The sequence below is a fragment of the Ammospiza caudacuta genome, chromosome 24 (genome assembly GCF_027887145.1).
Source record: "Ammospiza caudacuta isolate bAmmCau1 chromosome 24, bAmmCau1.pri, whole genome shotgun sequence".
NCBI classification, from domain to species: domain Eukaryota; kingdom Metazoa; phylum Chordata; class Aves; order Passeriformes; family Passerellidae; genus Ammospiza; species Ammospiza caudacuta.
In genome coordinates, this window is record NC_080616.1 from 3,597,182 (window position 1) to 3,614,672 (window position 17,491).

At 50.3% G+C, this 17,491-nt stretch overlaps 1 protein-coding gene across 1 annotated transcript in view; it reads left to right on the top strand.

The window, feature by feature from the left end:
• The first annotated feature begins 11,349 nt into the window (after positions 1-11,349).
• Positions 11,350-17,491, top strand: part of SLC6A17 (solute carrier family 6 member 17) — a 32,589-nt gene continuing 26,447 nt past the window's right edge. The window contains exon 1 of the mRNA XM_058819307.1: positions 11,350-11,475. The gene's annotated coding sequence lies outside the window, so the exon portion shown is untranslated. The remainder of the gene's footprint in view (positions 11,476-17,491) is intronic.

Here is a 17,491-nt window from a genome sequence, read left to right on the forward strand (position 1 = left end):
GTTGGGATACAGGAAGGATTTTTCATTTGTGCCGTGCTCCAAAAAGAAAGGAGCAGGCCAAACCCACCACCCTGCATGGATCCATCCCTGATTCCTCGCTCCCCACACCCACCCCGTGGGGCTGATGGAGCCATCCTGGTGGCTGGCTGAGCTGGGCATCTCACAGCCTGCTTTTCCACCTTTTCCCTGTTCTCCCCAAGGGATCATTAACCCCTCCCTGCCCTCAGCTCTGCTCAGCTGCCGAGGTGTGACCTGGCTGTGTGGAGCCAATGCTGCAGGGAAAAAGGGAGATCCAGGCCAGGGTGGCTCTGTGCCTGCTGGGGGGAAGCTGTAAAGGAGATTTGGGAACGTTTTTGCCTGGAAACTTATAGAGAGCAGCATCCTGGGGAAGAAGGTGTGACGTCAAACGCAGCGCTTAAAATATACCCAGGGCAAAATCACATGGCAGCTGGTGAAACAGGAGCTCTAAACACGAGTCCCAGGGGAGCCTGGGGATCTGTGCTCCTGCTGGAGCTGCTTCCCAGCCCTTGCCATTGATAATTTAGGGATAAAATGTTTTTAAAATCATGGGATATTCAGGGGAGTTGGAAAGAAAGGTTGGCCCCTGGGAAAATGTTAGGCTTTACTGGATCATGTGAAGCTGCACCTGTATAATCATTTAATGGCTGTGATAAAATATATTGTTGTTATATGATAAATGATATGAATTTTAAATGTGGTGATTGTTTGGTAATTGGATATAATTATTATTTAATCCTGACAAGAATAATGAGAAAATATGTTGGGGGAGTTTGATGGAAATTACAAAAATCCATGTTCGGATGAAATCAATGTATACAATAGGACAATATAAGTTTAATAATTAATATGTAGTTATATGTCAGAACCCAGGACATTCCTCTGGCTGCCCTGGAGGACTGGAGACCCTGGCAGGGGGCTCAGAGACCTTGGCACAGAGTCAAAGACACCTGTGCCTTTGATTTTAACCCATAGAAACAACTACCAGCTTTGTGTAAAAATTTACAAGCCACAAGAGTTTGAATAGAATGATAGTTAATTTATCACAAGGTGAAAAAGTAGAATTTTGGGGTTTTAGAATGGGGGTTCAAGAGGCAAGATGGAGGAATCTGGGTGTGTCCTATCCTTCTTCTCATTCTTCTTGTCCTCCATCTTCTGCTGTGGTGGTGACACTTTTTGATTGGTTTAGAGTAGAGACAGACTGTCTAACATAGGTGATAGGTATTGGAAAATTATTGTAAATAAAGTACACGTTGTTTGTAGTATTAAAAGTTACCACACAAGGGCAGGGACTGTGCCCCAACTTAACCAGCTGGACAGATCTGAGCAGGTCAGAGAAAGAATGGAATGGATAAGAGAAAATATACCCTGAAAAGCAGACTGACAAATCTCAACTTCTTCTGTAGTGGGGCTGGGAGAAAAAGACTTTCTAATAACTCAGGAGCCATTTCAACCACAGAAACCTCAGAGTTATATAATGATAAGGGTATAAAAATATGTTCATAGTGAACCCATGTCGGAATCAGGTTTGGGTCTGTACCCCTGACACCCAGAGCTCTTCAATAAAAGCACCTGCATAGAATCATCCTGTGATTCTGTGTTCCTGAATGCTAACACCATGACCAGGGAGCTGCTCTGCCAGCCTGGGGACTGCAGGGAGGGCTGGGTGTTGGGAAGGATGAAAGTTTGGCAAGAAAATCTCACAGATATGTATGCTTGGCAGAAAGATTTTTAAATGTAGAGACTGATGAAGGAATAGAGATGGAAGCAAGTTTTGATATAGAAGAAAAGAATTGCTGAGCCAGTCTTAATGGATAACCAAGGAGGCAAAGGGTGTGTTAGTTAGAAGGGGTTTTTATGACTTAGAGGAAAGGATAAACTTACTTTAAACAAGAAGATGCTTTTACCAAGCAGAAAGATAGCACAGGCAAACAAGTCAGCAAAGTTGCAAGTAGGAAAAAGGTCTCAGAGTTTTCCACTGCAAGAAAACTGAAAAACAACTTCTAGCTTAAACTGTAATGTAACTTTTAGTGATTGGAGAATAGTCACATTTTTAAACCTCCTCTTTGGACCTCTTCTGCCAAGCTGTAGGGTCTGCTCTGACCCTTGGGCCTGTCTGCAAGCAGAGGGTGTTGTTCCATCAAAAGGGGATCACCTTCAGCTGGCCACACCATTGTTTTCCAGTTGTTCAGTAACTGAGGGATCTCAAAGCTTGCTTTCATTTCAATCTCACTTATAGTTTCCATATTCTCAAAATCTTTTGCCAGGCCATCATATTTATAAGGCTTTCCTGTTTCATCTTCCTCAACAAATATGGTAATTACAGTAGTTATGATAGGCTATAGATAATAGTGAAGGTATAGATTGGTTCTACTGTATGAAGATGCCCACCAAAGAAAAGTATAGAATGCATTGTAACCAAAAGAAAAGTAAATAATGCATTGTAACCAAAACCAAAGGGTGTCCAGGCCTGCCTGCAGCTGGAGCTGACAGCTGTAGGCACAGCTCTGTCACCCACAACCCTGGACTGCTGTGACATCTTGGATGCAATAAACTGCATTTTGAAGAGCTGCCTGGAGTCCCACATGTCTCATTACAGCTCTTACAGCTGGGGACAGCAGGGAGGGCTGAGGACAGCAGAGGGATGGGGACAGCAGGGAGGGTTGGGGACAACAGGGAGGGTTGGGGACAGCAGAGGGATGGGGACAGCAGGGAGGGCTGGGGACAGCAGAGGGCTGGGGACAGCAGGGAGGGTTGGGGACAGCAGAGGGATGGGGACAGCAGAGGGATGGGGACAGCAGGGAGGGCTGGGGACAGCAGAGGGATGGGGACAGCAGGGAGGGTTGGGGACCGCAGGCAGGGCTGGGGACAGCAGGCAGGGCTGGGGACAGCAGGTGGCCGCCTGTTTCCCATCTGCTCCCACAGCCGGGGCTGTGGCTGCACGGCCCCGAGGCGATTTTTTGGTGACTTCTGTTGGAAGCAGCTACTGGTTGGGACTGGCTGGATGGTGTCTGGCTGCTTCTCATTAGCTGGGCAGAAAATGCTGCTGGGTGCCAAGATGCTGAGGGTCACGATGATGAGCAGCTTGGAAGGGTTGGCTCAGGAGCCCAGGACATGATTTTGCCACACAGAAGATGCAGGCTTGGGTAAAAATCCTGCATTTTCGGCACTTTGAGCCCTGCAGAGCCCACCAGGCAGGTCTGCAGTCAGGGTGAGCGCTGCAGGAGCAAGCACAGTGCTGGTTTGGGCAGCATCAGACAAAACCATTGCAAACTCTCTCCCTGCAGGGCTGTGCCCTCCCTTTGGGCCCTGGGGTTAATGTCAAACTGTTTTTAAAGTTTTTGCTCTGTTTAAAAAATGTAACATGAAAAAATGTAAAAGGAATGTTAAAAAATGTTTAAAAAAATGTAAAAAAATGTTATCTTAACTTCCTGAAACACTTACTGCTGATGTATTGATTTTATAATGTGAATGTATTGATTTTTATGATAAGCATTATTTATAAAGTATTGCTATTATATTTTTAGCCAGCTCTCATCTGCTTTCCCATCTCCTTGTGTGATCACCTACAAAACACGTGTCGCTTTCAGGATCCTTTATTTGTTCTCTGCTGACATCTTATAACCAGCCCCACTCAGAGAAACTGGCCCCAAGTCAGACTGACATTTATATTTATATTTATATTTATATTTATATTTATATTTATATTTATATTTATATTTATATTTATATTTATATTTATATTTATATTTATATTTAATAATTTTAGATTTAGATTTAGATTCATACTTATATTTTAGTTTTAGTTTTTATTTTTATTTTTGTCTTTATTTTTAGTTTGTTTTTATTGTTTTTATTGTTTTTTATTTTTATTTTTATTTTTAATTTTAATTTTAATTTAATTTTATTTTTAGTTTATTTTATTTTTATTATTTTTATTTTTATTTTTATTTTATTTTTATTTTATTTTTATGTACTTTTATTTTTATTTTTTTATTTTTATTTTTATTTTTATTTTTATTTTTATTTTTATTTTTCATGTACTTTTATTTTTACTTTTTTTTTTAATTTTCATTTCCAAGGACAAAATGTCCAAGGACCGTGTAGCTCCCCAGAGTGGGTCCAGGCACTGAGACCATCCCAGATCCCAGCTCAGGCCTCTGTGCAGGACAAGAGACGGCTGGATACAGCTGTGAGAGAGGGATTTTGGGGTCTGTCCCACTGAAAATCCTCCAGGGAGATGGAGCTGGCTCAGATGGGCCCTGCAGATGGCGAGGGGCAGCACCAGAGATCTGATGTGAGGATCAACATCACCCAAACTATGGGAAAAACCCTAAAAAGCTCTCTGAGATCACCCAAATCCCTTCGAAAAATGCATCCAGGCCACCAAAAGCAGCTGGAAATGCAGTGCCAGGCTGAGCTGGAGTGGTGCCACCCAGCCCTGGTGCTCCTGAGCTCGCCCCGTTGCACAACATCGCCCTGGCTGCCTCTGCCCTGCTTGGCATGTGGAGAAAATGAATACCAGAACTCTGGAGCAGCAGCAGCAGCTCTTTAAAGCGTGTCCCAGCGCTTGGAGCCCTTCCCAGGGGCTGTGGGACATGGTTCTCATTCCTCTGCCTGGGCTGGGGTTTATTATTTTTCCCTCTATTGTGCAGAGTCCCCTTTATTCCCTGCATGCCTGTCCCCCAGGGCTGAGGGAAGCAGTGTGGTTTTCTTGTGCTCAGACATGGCTTGCTGCCTCCTCCCAACCACGCTTTTGTCTTCCTGACATGATCTTTAGGCCAAAAATAGATGATCCCTGCTCCTTCTAACACAGCCTACAGGTGAGTGCATGGAGGGGCACCGGGCTGGGTTAATTAGAACCCCTGAAAAGGGGAAATGATGGTTTTAAAGGTGATTTTCTCTGTGATTCCTGATGTTTCCAGCTGGGGCTGTCTGCCATCAACCCCTTTTTTGGGGACACACTGCCCTGTGGTGCTGTCATCTCACTCTTGAGTGACCCAAAAGGTATGGGAGCCCTTGGAATTGCCACCAGGTCGATGGTCAGAGGCTCAAGCTGTCCCTGAGGAAGGGACATCTCTGTGATGGGGAAGGCAAACCCAAGAAGAATGCCCTGCTTGGGATCCCAGCCGTGCTGCAGCCTCTCCCATTCTTGGACACTTCTCTCTGCCTCATGGGATGAGAGAAACATGCTGGCAGAGAGATTCTTGGGTGCAAAATGTTCTGTAAGAGCCAGAAATTCCTCTGCTCTGAGTCAGGCTGGGCTCTCCTTCCCCGGGTCTGCTCCTTCCCCTCCTTGTTTGCAGTTCTGGCCCCGAATGAGCCACGACAGGCCCTGGCTTTGCAGGCAAATTCCTATTTAGAAACCAGAGGGCTTTATCCCCTGCAATTATTATCACTTGAATGTAGGTCGGCTTGACAGCTTAGGTGGAAAATCATCTCCAGAGCGTTCTGGCACTCTGCACTCACTGTCCTGTTAATCCCCAGCCTGTTCCCAGTTGGTTTTGGGGGAGAAATCTGCCTTTTGAGGGCTGTTTCACCCTCGGAGGAGGCACTCGGGTGGGTTATAGAGGCACAGGAGATGCTCAGGTGGGTTCTAAAGGCACAGGAGGAGGCTAGGGTAGACGAGATGGGAAAAGCAGCTCCCTCCTGATACTCCAAAATGCCTGAGGGGGAGATTCATTCGTCCCTGCGCTCCTTGGAGGTGCCCATTCATGCCTGGTGTCTGTCCATCCCGGTTTGTCTGTCTGTCCGTCCCTCCCCACAGCGTCTTTGGGAGCGGCTCTGCCGCATCCCTCCCGGAAGGCCCCGCTCATTCTCCGCCTGCTCCATCCTCACCGTCTCCCTCGGATCCTCCCCCCTTGTATTTTTCCTCCCGAAATCACAACTTCCAATCCTTTAAAAAGCCTCCCCCGCGCCGGACCCCCTCCCCCGGGCCAGCGCGATGAATGAATGGCTGGTGGCCGTGTGATGCCATTTCCATGGTGACAGATGGCAGCGGGAAATGCGGGGATCAGGGTCACATGAGAGCAGCGGTAAATTCAGGCAGTTATTTATAGGCTGCTGCTCCAGCGTTTATGGAAATGCGTCTGCCTTGGACCGTGCTATCAGCCCTCCGCCGGCTCTCCGGGGCACTGCTCTTCCAGGAGAGACATTACTCATGCTCTGCTTTAATCCAGACTGTTCTTGCTGCTCAGCCTGGTGTCGGAAAAGTACCGGGCAGAGGGTCTGGTTTATTTTTTCCTGTGCCTGAATCTCTCTGAATCAGCCTCAGCCAAACGCAGCCGTAACCTTCCTGCATCTGCCCCTGGCATCTCCTCTGCTGGTGGCTGCCTGGGCCATAACCTGAATTTTTTGGTCCTGGAAATGTTCATGGCAGAGCCCAAATCCAGCTTTGTCTCATCTGGTTTTAGCTCTGATACATCTGGGATTATTTCCATGCCTCAGTTTACCAACCAACACTTTGGTGATGTGAGGCGAACCAAAGGGAGATTTTAAATCCACAGGGGAGGATTTGAGAGACCTTAAGGTGTCATTGAGTCAGCCCATCTGCAGTGGGGTTATCCCTGCTCCCTGATGAGATGTGCAGGAGGAGGGAGCTCAGTGGCTGGTTCAGCACCTCCTTCAGAAGGATCCTTGGTTTCTCTTTGCTTAAGGCCCCCTAATCAAGTTGCCCGATCGTCTTTCTGTTAATCTGGGTGTGCAGAGTTTGCTGCTGCTGGCACTTGCAGCCTGTGGGATCTGCAGCTCCCCTCCCGCAGCCCTTCTAGCTCAGGCCCATCTTCCCATGGAGGCAACAAAAATCCCCATCTTCAGAAACCAGACTCAGGGAATCATGGAGTGGTTTGGGTTGAAGGCACTTAAAGCTCATCCAGTGTCACCCCTGCCATGGCAGGGACACCTTCCACTGTCCCAGATTGCTCCAAGCCCTGTCCAGTCTGGCCTTGGACACTTCCAGGGATCCAGGGGCAGCCACAACTGCTCTGGGCACCTGTGCCAGGGCCTCACCTCCCTGAGGTGTCCCCTGTCAGATTATGCCCTTTTCTGCCCTCGTTTCTAGTTCAATTTCTTGTTTCTAGTTCCATTTCTTGTTTCTATCTCCATTTCTCTGTCCTATTCCATGACATTTCCAAGCCAGCATTTCTTATCTCAAGGTTTACATTTCTTATCTCAAGGTTTGCAGATGCACACCATGTGAGCCTTCTGTCAAGCTTTGTAGAGAATTCTCTACAAATTCATTTCCCACAATACCTGCATAACCCCACTGGGGTCCTGACTGTCTGTCCTGTCCATGTCTGCCTGTCCCAGCCTGGGCATTTCCTCCTTGGCTTCCCTGTTTGCTTCCCCACCATGCAAGGGATGTTCCACAGGGAGGGCTGTGCCACAAACACAGGAAATGCCAAATCTTTGGAGAGGTCACAAGGACTGACCACAGTCCAGAGCAGCCCCTGGCAGGTGCTGACCACATCCCACCTCTCCCAGGCTGTCTTGGTTTGGAAAGACAGGTGTCGGCTAAGGAAGGCAGGAGCCTCCCCTGAAATGGAAAATGTAAACCCCCTCCCTCTGAATTGTTATCAATTTTAAATAAGGGGCTCTCAGGCAAAAATATGGGAGTAGGAAATAACAGTTCTTTAATAGGGAAGAAAATAAACAATAAAATAAACAATGCAGTAAACCAAAACAACACTGCCAGAGTCAGAACCCATCCTGACACCCTGTGGGTCAGGGTGCTGACAGCAGTCCCATTGGAATTGTGGCTCAGCCCTCCTGCAGTGTCAGGGCTGGTTCTGCTGGAGCAGGGATCCTGGAGAAAGGTGCAGTCTCTTCCTCTGAAGATGCAGTGGAAGAAGAGGCAGCTGCTGTTCCTCTGGGCAATCCAGTGGAGAAGCTGTGCTGGTGTTCCAGAATCTCCAGATTCTATCTGGGCAGGAATGCTTGGCTCCTCCCTCTGGGCTCACATCTCCAAGTGGGATGCTGTAGTTCTTATCAGCCATGCAGGAACATTCAATGGCTGTTATCAGCAGATGTCTCTTCAGAGGAAGGATTGGGTGGAAGATGTCGGCAATGGAGAGAGACAGGGAGACTGACTCAGTGATCAGAATTCAATTTTATTGTGGGATACAAATGCTTATATACTATTTCAGGGAGACTATGATTTTATTTTTAAATTATTTAAAATCACATACACAAACTTTTATTATTTAAAATCACATACACAAACTTATGCATATAGCAACATCTCTTGCTTGCAGAGTTTAATGGGATTTTCTTTTTCTAGTAACCCGTTTGATTTCATCTTCTTGCAATCCAGGTCTAATTTTCAAAGTTCCATTTGTTTTTGCCAAGGCATCCTGTTATCAAATCTCTTATGTTAACCAGGTCCAAAGTCCATCATCTGTCTTGTGTCCCCCAACATTCCAACAGGGGAGATAAGGAAAACTGCCCGCTGGACAGAAGCCAAGTGCCACCCAGATGGCAAATGGAATCCAATTTGTTTGGCAATCCAGGACAGGGCTGGATCCACCATCCATCACTCCTGGATCAGAGGAGATGTTGCCCCACTGGGAGTGTGTTTTGATTTTTAAATCATGAGTGTGATGGGTTCATTCCCTTTCCAGGGCTGCCTTCCCCAGAGCCAGGCTGGGAGAGGCACAGTTAATGGAGTGTGGCTTGTTCCTCCCAGGGAGAGGCAGAGTTATGGCCCTTGCTGCTGGCCCAGCTCCCAAGCACCTGGGAGAATTGATCCTTCTGTGCCTAATAGGCTGGAAAGGCCAGGAATGTGTATAAACACTGTGATCCAGGAGCTGAGGCAGCGTGGCTTGGGGCTGGAGGTTTGAATCCTCTGGAGTTTGTCTCTTCCAAACATGCTTTTCCTCCTATCAGGGTTTTTCTGGTACCAGCATCATCAGCACCAGAAATACACTGGTTGGGAAATGCAGCCAGGCTCCATTGCTGAATGTGTGTTTTCAGGAGAGGAGACTTTTCCATGAGATATTGAACCAGAAATGAACTCTTCTGAATTTTTTTCCCCTGTTTTCCCTGTAGTGAATCAACCTAACAGCCCTGTGCTTTTCCTGATAAATCTGATTAGAGGTTTTCTGAGGGCAGCACTGAATAAATGGGAAAGGCTGAGCCCTCCTTCTCTCCTGGCCTCTGCTCCCCACACCAAGCAGCCTGAGGAGCTGTGGGAAATTGGGCCTGAAAAGTTGGATTTGGGGTTTGCTCACCCCCAGGAGAGCTGTCTGTGATCCCCACACCAAGCAGCCTGAGAAGCGGTGGGAAATTGGGCCTGAAAAGCTGGATTTGGGGTTTGCTCACCCCCAAGAATTGTCTGTGCTCCCCACACGAAGTAGCCTGAGGAACTGTAGGAAAGTGGGCCTGAAAAGCTGGATTTGGAGTTTGCTCACCCCCAATAACTGTCTGTGCTCCCCACACCAAGCAGCCTGAGGAGCTGTGGGAAATTGGGCCTGAAAAGCTGGATTTGGGGTTTGCTCACCCCCAGGAGAGCTCTCTGTGCTCCCCACACCAAGCAGCCTGAGAAGCTGTGGGAAATTGGGCCTGAAAAGCTGGATTTGGGGTTTGCTCACCCCCAAGAGATGTTTGTGCAAGGCATTTCTGCCTTGTCCAAATGGAATGTGCTGCTGTATCCCACGTCCTGCTGGGAAGGAAAGGGAAGTGGTGTCCTTTCACCTGAAGGGTTTTATTGTCTGCATTAAGGGTGGGTTAAAGGTGGAGCCCTCAGAGCAGCCTTGCAGGAGCTGAGGGGCCTTCAAGGGATCCAGGGACTGACCCCAGAAATTGGAGTGACAGGACAAGGGGGAATGGATTTGCACTGAAAAAAGGAGAATTTTGGTCAGATATTAGAAAAAATCCTTCCCTGTGAGGGTGGGCAGGCCCTGGCACAGGTGCCCAGAGCAGCTGTGGCTGCCCCTGGATCCCTGGAGGTGCCCAAGGCCAGGCTGGACAGGGCTGGGAGCAGCCTGGGGCAGTGGAAGATGAACGCCATGGTGGGGTGGAATGAGAAGGGCTTGAAGGTCCTTCCAAGCCAAACCCTTCCATAATAAATATAAATATAAATATAAATATAAATATAAATATAAATATAAATATAAATATAAATATAAATATATTATGAATTGAACATGCTATAATATAAATATAAATACACAAATATTATAAATTATAAATATAAATCAATATAAATTATTCTGTAATAAATACAAAAATCTGCAATATCTCAGAGCTGACTGCCCCCAGCTCAGCCCATCAGGCCAGTCCTGCTCCTGGGCTCCCCTGGCAGGGGAACTGCTGTGCCCAGGGCTGTGGTGTCCCCTGAGCCCAGGGCTGGCTCTGGGCTCCCCGAGTGTCCCTGGGCTCAGCACCAGCACTGAGCACCCTCACACTGAAGGGGCAGCTGAAGGATTCACACCTGAGTGAGGGGAGCAGAATTTGGGGCCTGGCCACTGCTCCTGCTCCCTCCCGTGTGGGCCCAGCCAAAGAAAATTCTCTGAAACATCAAATAATAAAAGAGATATGAAAAACCTCTTTCAAATAATGAAATGTAGTGGGGTTAGATTAGATTTTTGGAAAAAATCCTTCCCTGTGAGGGTGGGCAGGCCCTGGCACAGGTGCCCAGAGCAGCTGTGGCTGCCCCTGGATCCCTGGCAGTGCCCAAGGCCAGGCTGGATGGGGTTTGGACCAACCTGGGACAGTGAATGTGTCCCTGCCATGGTAGGGCTGGGACGAGGTGATCATCAAAGTCCCATCCAATTCAAACCACCCTGCAAATCTCTGACAATAAATCAGGGCAAAGGGGCTCCCAAACCCCCCAAACCCTCCCTCCCGCAGGGGAAGCAGCAGCCAGCAGGGCCATTTTAAAGGGATTTTCTTTTCCCCACAGCAAAACCAGACCCACCCCTTTGTGTCAGGACTCAACGCTACTTTTTTTTCGCCTGCCAGAGCCTCCCTCGTTGCAGGGGGGGTGGCCGGGCACCCCAGCTTTGACGCGCAGCGCTGGTGACTCAAGCCTGCGTCAGGGGCTGCGTGTCCCTTCGCGCTGATTTTTTTTTTTTTTTTTTTAATAATTTCTCTCTTATTTTAAATTTTCTATCCCGTTTCTCCGCTGATTTCCCGGGAGCCGCTCGGAGTTGCCTCCCTCCGGCGGGGCCGGGCGAGCCCAGCGCGCATCCACCGGGCGGCGGCGGCGGGGCGGGCGGGGACCGTGAGCGGAGCGGAGCCGCCGGCACCTCGGAGCATCCCCCAGGAGCCCTTCCCGAGCCCTGCCCGCCGTTCCCGGCCGCTGCCGCTCCCGTCTGCCCGGCTCCCCACCACCTCCCTCCGCCCGCACTCTCCTCTGGTGATTTCTGCCGGATTTTGCGCTGGTTCCTCCGGGATCGGGCGAATTTCTCCTGGAATCGGGTTGGTTTTATCCTCCCAAGGAGCCGCCGCAGCGCCGAGGTGAGGATGCTCCCCTCATCCCCGCCCTGCCCGCCCTGGTGCCCTCTCCCCAGCGGGGAAAAGATGCTCAGGACCTGGGTGAGGTTAATGGAGGGGACAGCCCAGCCTGGAGGCATCAGGCGTGGCCCTCGGGGTGGTGGCATCCGGGGCTGGGGGGACATTTGGGGGCACTCCAGGGGCTGGGGGGGCACGGCCGGGGTTGGATCTGGGTGCCTGCCCGGCTCCTGCTGCTGGGGGGGCTCATCCCGTGTGAGGATGGGTGGCAATGCAGCCTCCAGGTTGACCTTGACGATAACATTGGGAGAGGAGAAAGCATTGGGCTGCAATGAATATTTCAGTCCTGGTCCCTGGAGTGGTGGTGGTGGTGGTGGGGGGATTTGTCCCTTCTTTTATTTTTGTGCTCTTCCTTGAGTGTTTGGTTTGAGGTAGAAAAGGGGGTTTGGCGTCCTTTTCACCAGGAAATGGGAATTTCCTGGTGAAATTCCCAGGATTGGGTGTGGGGAGCCCTCTGTGCACGCTGGATAAACCCAAAGGTGTGTTTTTTGGGCTGGTCCAAATTTCCATCACTCCGGGAATGTGGGGCTCAAAGCAGCTGAGGAATCTGCTCCCAGCTCTTTGTAGAGGACCCAGAAGGTGAAATGCTGCTCTCTGGATCACGCCTTGTGTCTGAAGCACCTGAGCTTCCAATCCATCAGGAGCTGATGTAACTATTTCTGGTCTTGGGAGGAAAAAAACCCGGAGCAGGGCGGCAGCTGAGCTATTCTCGGCAGGGTGGAGAGTTCCTTGTGAATATTCCTCCAGAGGTGTCAGGACTAGGTCAAGGAACCTGGCTGGGGGTGTGACTGCTCTAAGGGAAATAAAATGTGGGTCTGAGCTGTCCACTGGGATGGAATGGAGATGGCTCTGCTGAAACCAGCAGGGATAAAAGGGTTCAGTTTAAATCTGGAGTGACTCCACTGCTACTTGAGGCTTGCAGAGAAATCTGGAGTTCCAGCAGAGCTGGAGTCACGAGGATCAGATTCACCCCGAATCAGATGCTGACCTGCCCACGTCCAGGTGAAATCACTGCCTTGGGAGGAGCAGCCCTGCTTTTACCCCATCCTAGGCTGGGTTTGGGTTTGTTTGTTTACAAACGTAGCAGCAGCTCCATGAATTACAACGGGGAAAAGCAGCAATCAGGGCGGGCTTTGGGTGCTGCCTTTTCGTTGCTTTTTAGGGTAAATCTCGGCTGGTTTGGGGCTCGTTCAGTAACCTTTGGCTGGAAGTGGGTGAGTTACAAAGGATCGCTGAGGTCTAAGTGGAAAACGATCATCTGGTGAATCAAACCAGCCCTAAAGGGATCATATGATGGTTGCCTTTGCTCTGGTGTCACGTTATTGCAGCTGTGTGTGTTTTCATGCTACAGAATGAGACATGAAAGGAGCCCTAAGCCCATGAACCCATGAGCTCACAGCTTCGTGACAATCCCGAGTGCCAGGGCTGCTCCTCTCATGACCCATCAGCAAAACCCATCCGGAGGTTCCTTGGCACCTCCTGGTCACTGTAAGTTCACAGTCATGTCCCTCTGGGGTGGGACAGACCCATCTGGTTGAAATGCTCATTTTTAATTCACCCAATCTCATCTTGTGGGTTTTCCTGCCTCAGTTTCTCCTTTCTGGACCCGGGGCTGCTCCTCCTGTGATCCATCAGCAAAACCCATCTGGAGGTTCCTTGGCACCTCCTGGGGACAAAGAGTTGCTGTTGGGTCACAGCCATGTCCCTCTGAGGTGGGACAGACCCACCTGGGCTGGGCAGAGCTGGTGCAGCCCCAGCCCTGATTTCTGGAGAGGAATTTGGGATATTTATAACATCTGGGTGCTCTCAGCCAGCGGGGTGGGTGTAAGACAGAAGCGGGGGCAGCTCTGATTCATCAGCTCTCCTGTGTCACGATGCTAAAGCAGGAAGGGAAGGACGAGGGGCGGTTCCAGCTCGGGGGGAAATGTGAGAGGCTGGGCTGCCTTCAACCCCAGCCAGCCCTGGGGTGCTTCCCGTGCTCTGTCACCTTCTGACACCGACCCCAGCTGCAGTTTGTGCCTCCCCAGGAGTGGGTGTGAGGAGGGGACAGCCCTGGTGGCACTGTGTCGCCCTGTGTCCTTTCCTGGTGGCACTGTGTCACCCTGCATCCTTTCCTGGTGGCACTGTGTCACCCTGTGTCCCTTCCACACCTTAGCAGGGCTCGTTTTAACGAGGGGACAATGGGAGCAGCCCTACTGACCCCAGATGGAAAACCCTTCTTCCAAGGAGCGACAGGCCGGGCAAGGAGGAGCAGATTTAAGATGGAGGTGTCTTGGACCAGTCTCTCTGGTGGAAAAGGGAGGTTTGAGTGGTGGAGGCTGTGGGAAAGTCCTCAGAGCAGGGCAGGGGTGGGCAGAGCTGCAAAAACTCTGCCTTGGGCAGGAATCTCTCCTTGGGTCTTTGAAGAGAAGTTTGGATGTGCTGGGAGGGCCCTGCCCTTGGTTTCCCGTGGCTTGGAGGAGCAGGATGCTTCCCAAATGACCAGCTCTGCCAGGGCCATCCCTACCCCAGCACAGAGGCTCCCCTGACCTCAGGGAGCAGCAGGAAGGGGCCTGGAGATGGTTTTCTCATGATTTGGACCAAAGTGGGATGAGCATCCTGGTCTCCTTCCCTTGGCCCTTGGCTGTGCAGCACAGAGGGAGGACAGGAGGGATCCGTGCTCCTTCCTCCTCCTCTGCTCCTTGGTGACCTTGGATCTGTCCCTTCTCCTCCCCAGGCCAGTCTTCCCATCTCACTGAGCAGCCTTGCCCTGGGTGCAGCATTTCCCTGGCTCTGTGTGTGTGTCAGGAGCTGCAAATTGATGCTCAGCTCTCCCAGCCCAAAGCTGAGAGTAGATTTCCACCTCCCGAAATCCCTCGGCTCCTCTGTCCCCACTCCTCCCTCCTTTCCCTGCTCTGTGACCTTGATGGGGTGAGCTGGAGCTTCCCAGGCCTGCTGAGCTGGGTGCTGCACCAGGAGCATCTCTGCCCTCTCCTTTAGGAGCTGTGAGGGATTTCTGTGCAAGCTGAAGGGGGAGAAATGCTAATGCTGGGGCAGGGAGGGACCAGCAGAGTCCCCAGGGCTTGAAATGCTCATTTTTAATTCACCCAATCTCATCTTGTGGCTTTTCCTGCCTCAGTTTCTCCTTTCTGGACCCAAATGAGGGATAAATGTAGAATTTGGACACAGGAGTGGAGAGATTCCCCTGCACTCCATCATTTGGACCCGGAGCACGTTTGCTGCTCTCCTTGTCTCTGCTGTAAATCCCCATCTCCTCCCTGCCTTCCCCTGCTCTCCCAGGCCCAGCTGAAAGCTTTGCTGACACATTTCCAGCCTGTTATTGCTCCCCAGCTGCCTTCCCAAGAAAGCAAGGATGGGCAGAGCCAGGACACGTGGCCTGGAGCCTCCCTCCTCCCCTGGCCCTTGGTGATGCCACTGTCAGGGCTGGGGGTCTGGGGGGTCTTCATTCACCCCAAATAGCACCCCAAAATCAGATTTTCTCCATGGTTGCTTTTGGGATCAATGGGAAGCTCTGAGCAAGGATTAAACCCCTGGGTGTGACAAGGCAGGAGCTTCCCTCCTCCCCTGACCTTTGGTGATGCTGCTGTCAGGGCTGGGGGTATGGGGAATCTTCATTCACCCCAAATAGCACCGAAAAATCAGATTTTCTCCATGGCTGCTTTTGGGATCAATGGGAAGCTCTGAGCAAGGATTAAACCCCTGGGTGTGACAAGGCAGGAGCTTCTCCATCCCTGCCCTTCCCCTGGTGGGTTAAATCCAGTTTGTCCCATGGCAAACCAGTCCCCAGTGCCTTGGATCTGCTGCTGTGGTGGTTCCCACACCAGTCAAAAGGGATGAGGTGGTTGGGGTCACCCTGTGCCACCTGGGCATGGGTGGGGACTCTCACTTTGTGCCAGCAGGAGCCCTGGAGTCAGCCCAGGGCTCAGGGAATGGTGGAATGGTGCTCAGGGCTCAGGGAATGGTGTTTGCTGTCTGATGAGTTCAATGTGAAGGTTTTCACTGGGACCAGGGAAGTGGGAATCCCATTCAAGGACGCACTCAGGGACATGGAGCAGGATGAGGTGAGTTATTCCCTCCCCTTGTAATGCCTGCAGCGCAAACTGGTCCTTTCCAGGGTCCTGCTGTGGCAAAAGCCACGTTCTCTCTCCAGCTGGGTGCCACCAGTGCTGGTTTTACCTGGGCAAAGCTGTGGGTGCAAAGGCAGCCCTGGTCTGGCAGCACAAGTGAGGTTCTTGCAAGCCATGGGCTCTCAAAGACCCTAATCTGTCTTCTAAAGAGAGAGAAAAAATGCACATTTAAGAAAATTAAGGTCATGGGGACTAAGTAAACAAGCTGAATCTCCATCTGTCAGTGACAAGGGTTTTCTATCTCGCTCCAGCCCGGAAAGCTCCTGCTCGTCAGCTGATCTGCCTTGTCTTTCTCACAGGGTGGTTGTTATTTTTGGCAGATGATTTTTTGATTAAATTCCCTTTTCCTACCAAAGGAATGCGCAGAAATACCTTTCTCAGATGGATTTGGGCTGTGCTTTTTCGTTTGAGGGTGCAGCCCTCGGGGCTGGTGCAAAAAGCTGAGGAAATGAGGAGGAAGAGCCCTGCTGACCTGGCTTTCCCTGGGCCCTGTTCCTGTCTGTGTGGGCTGGTGGCTTCGTGCAGGCTCTGCCTGGGCTCATCTCCCATTCCCAGCAGGGATGGGGATGGAGAAGGCTGGGTGTGCTCATGGAATCGGGAATGATCCTCTCTCCTCCAGCTGTGGTCTCTGCCAGGATCTCAGGCTGGGGCTGAGGCGTGGGGACACAGCAGAACTCCCCAAAGCAGCCATGGGGCACTGCCAGAGCCATGCCAGGAGCAGGATCTGGATTTCTGCTCGATTTTCCCCTCTAATTCAGCTTGAGCATGGACGGGAAGACTTGTACTTGTCCTTCACCCTCCTGCTAATGTTTGGAGAGCCCATCTCCATCCCATTAAAGCAGCCCTGCTGAGCCCCCAAATCCTTTGGGAATGTTGCTGGCTGGAGTGTCCTCCAAGGCTCTGAGAGTCTCTGGGGCTTTGTGGGGCTGGAAGGACCCTGCTCCTCTCCCAGATCCTTTGGGAATGTTGCTGGCTGGAGTGTCCTCCAAGGCTCTGAGAGCTTCTGAGGCTTTGTGGGTGCTGGAAGGACCCTGCTCTTTCAGGATCTGTGTCCTGGTGCCTCCCAGCTCCTCAGAACAACTTGGGGGGACCTAAACTGAGGAGAGGAACAGGCTGAGATCCACAGGGATGCTGTGGGGTCTGTGCTGACCCCTGGCTCAGCACCACCTACCCTGGAGCTGGCTTGGGGTGTCCCAGGGCTTGGGGTGCTCCCAGGGCTTGGGGTGTCCCCCAAAAGATCTTTGGGTGCCCTCACTGTGGGTCACTGTGCTCTGGGGGCTTGGCCAGCATGTCCTGGATCTTCTTGGCTCTCTCCCTAATCCTAAAGAGAAACTTTAGAGATTCTAAGGAGATATTTTAGAGGTCCTAAAGAGATATTTTAGAGATCCCAAAGAGAAATTTTAGGGGTCCTCAGGAGATATTTTAGAGATCCTAAAGAGAAATTTTAGGGATCCCAAAGAGATACTTTAGAGATCCTGAAGAGAAACTTCAGGGATCCTGAAGAGAAACTTCAGGGATCCTGAAGAGAAACTTTAGGGATCCTGAAGAGATATTTTAGGGGTTCTAAAGAGATATTTTAGAGATCCTAGAGATACTTTAAGTATCCTAAAGAGATACTTTAGGGATCCTAAAGAAGTTTTTTAGGGGTTCTAAAGAGATACTTTAGGGATCCCAAAGAGATACTTTAGATATCCTAAAGAGATATTTTAGGGATCCTGAAGAGAAACATTAGAGATCCTAAAGAGAAACTTTAGAGAATCCTACAGAGAGACTTTAGAGATCCTAAAGAGATATTTTAGTGATCCTAAAAAGATACTTTAGAGATCCTAAAGAGA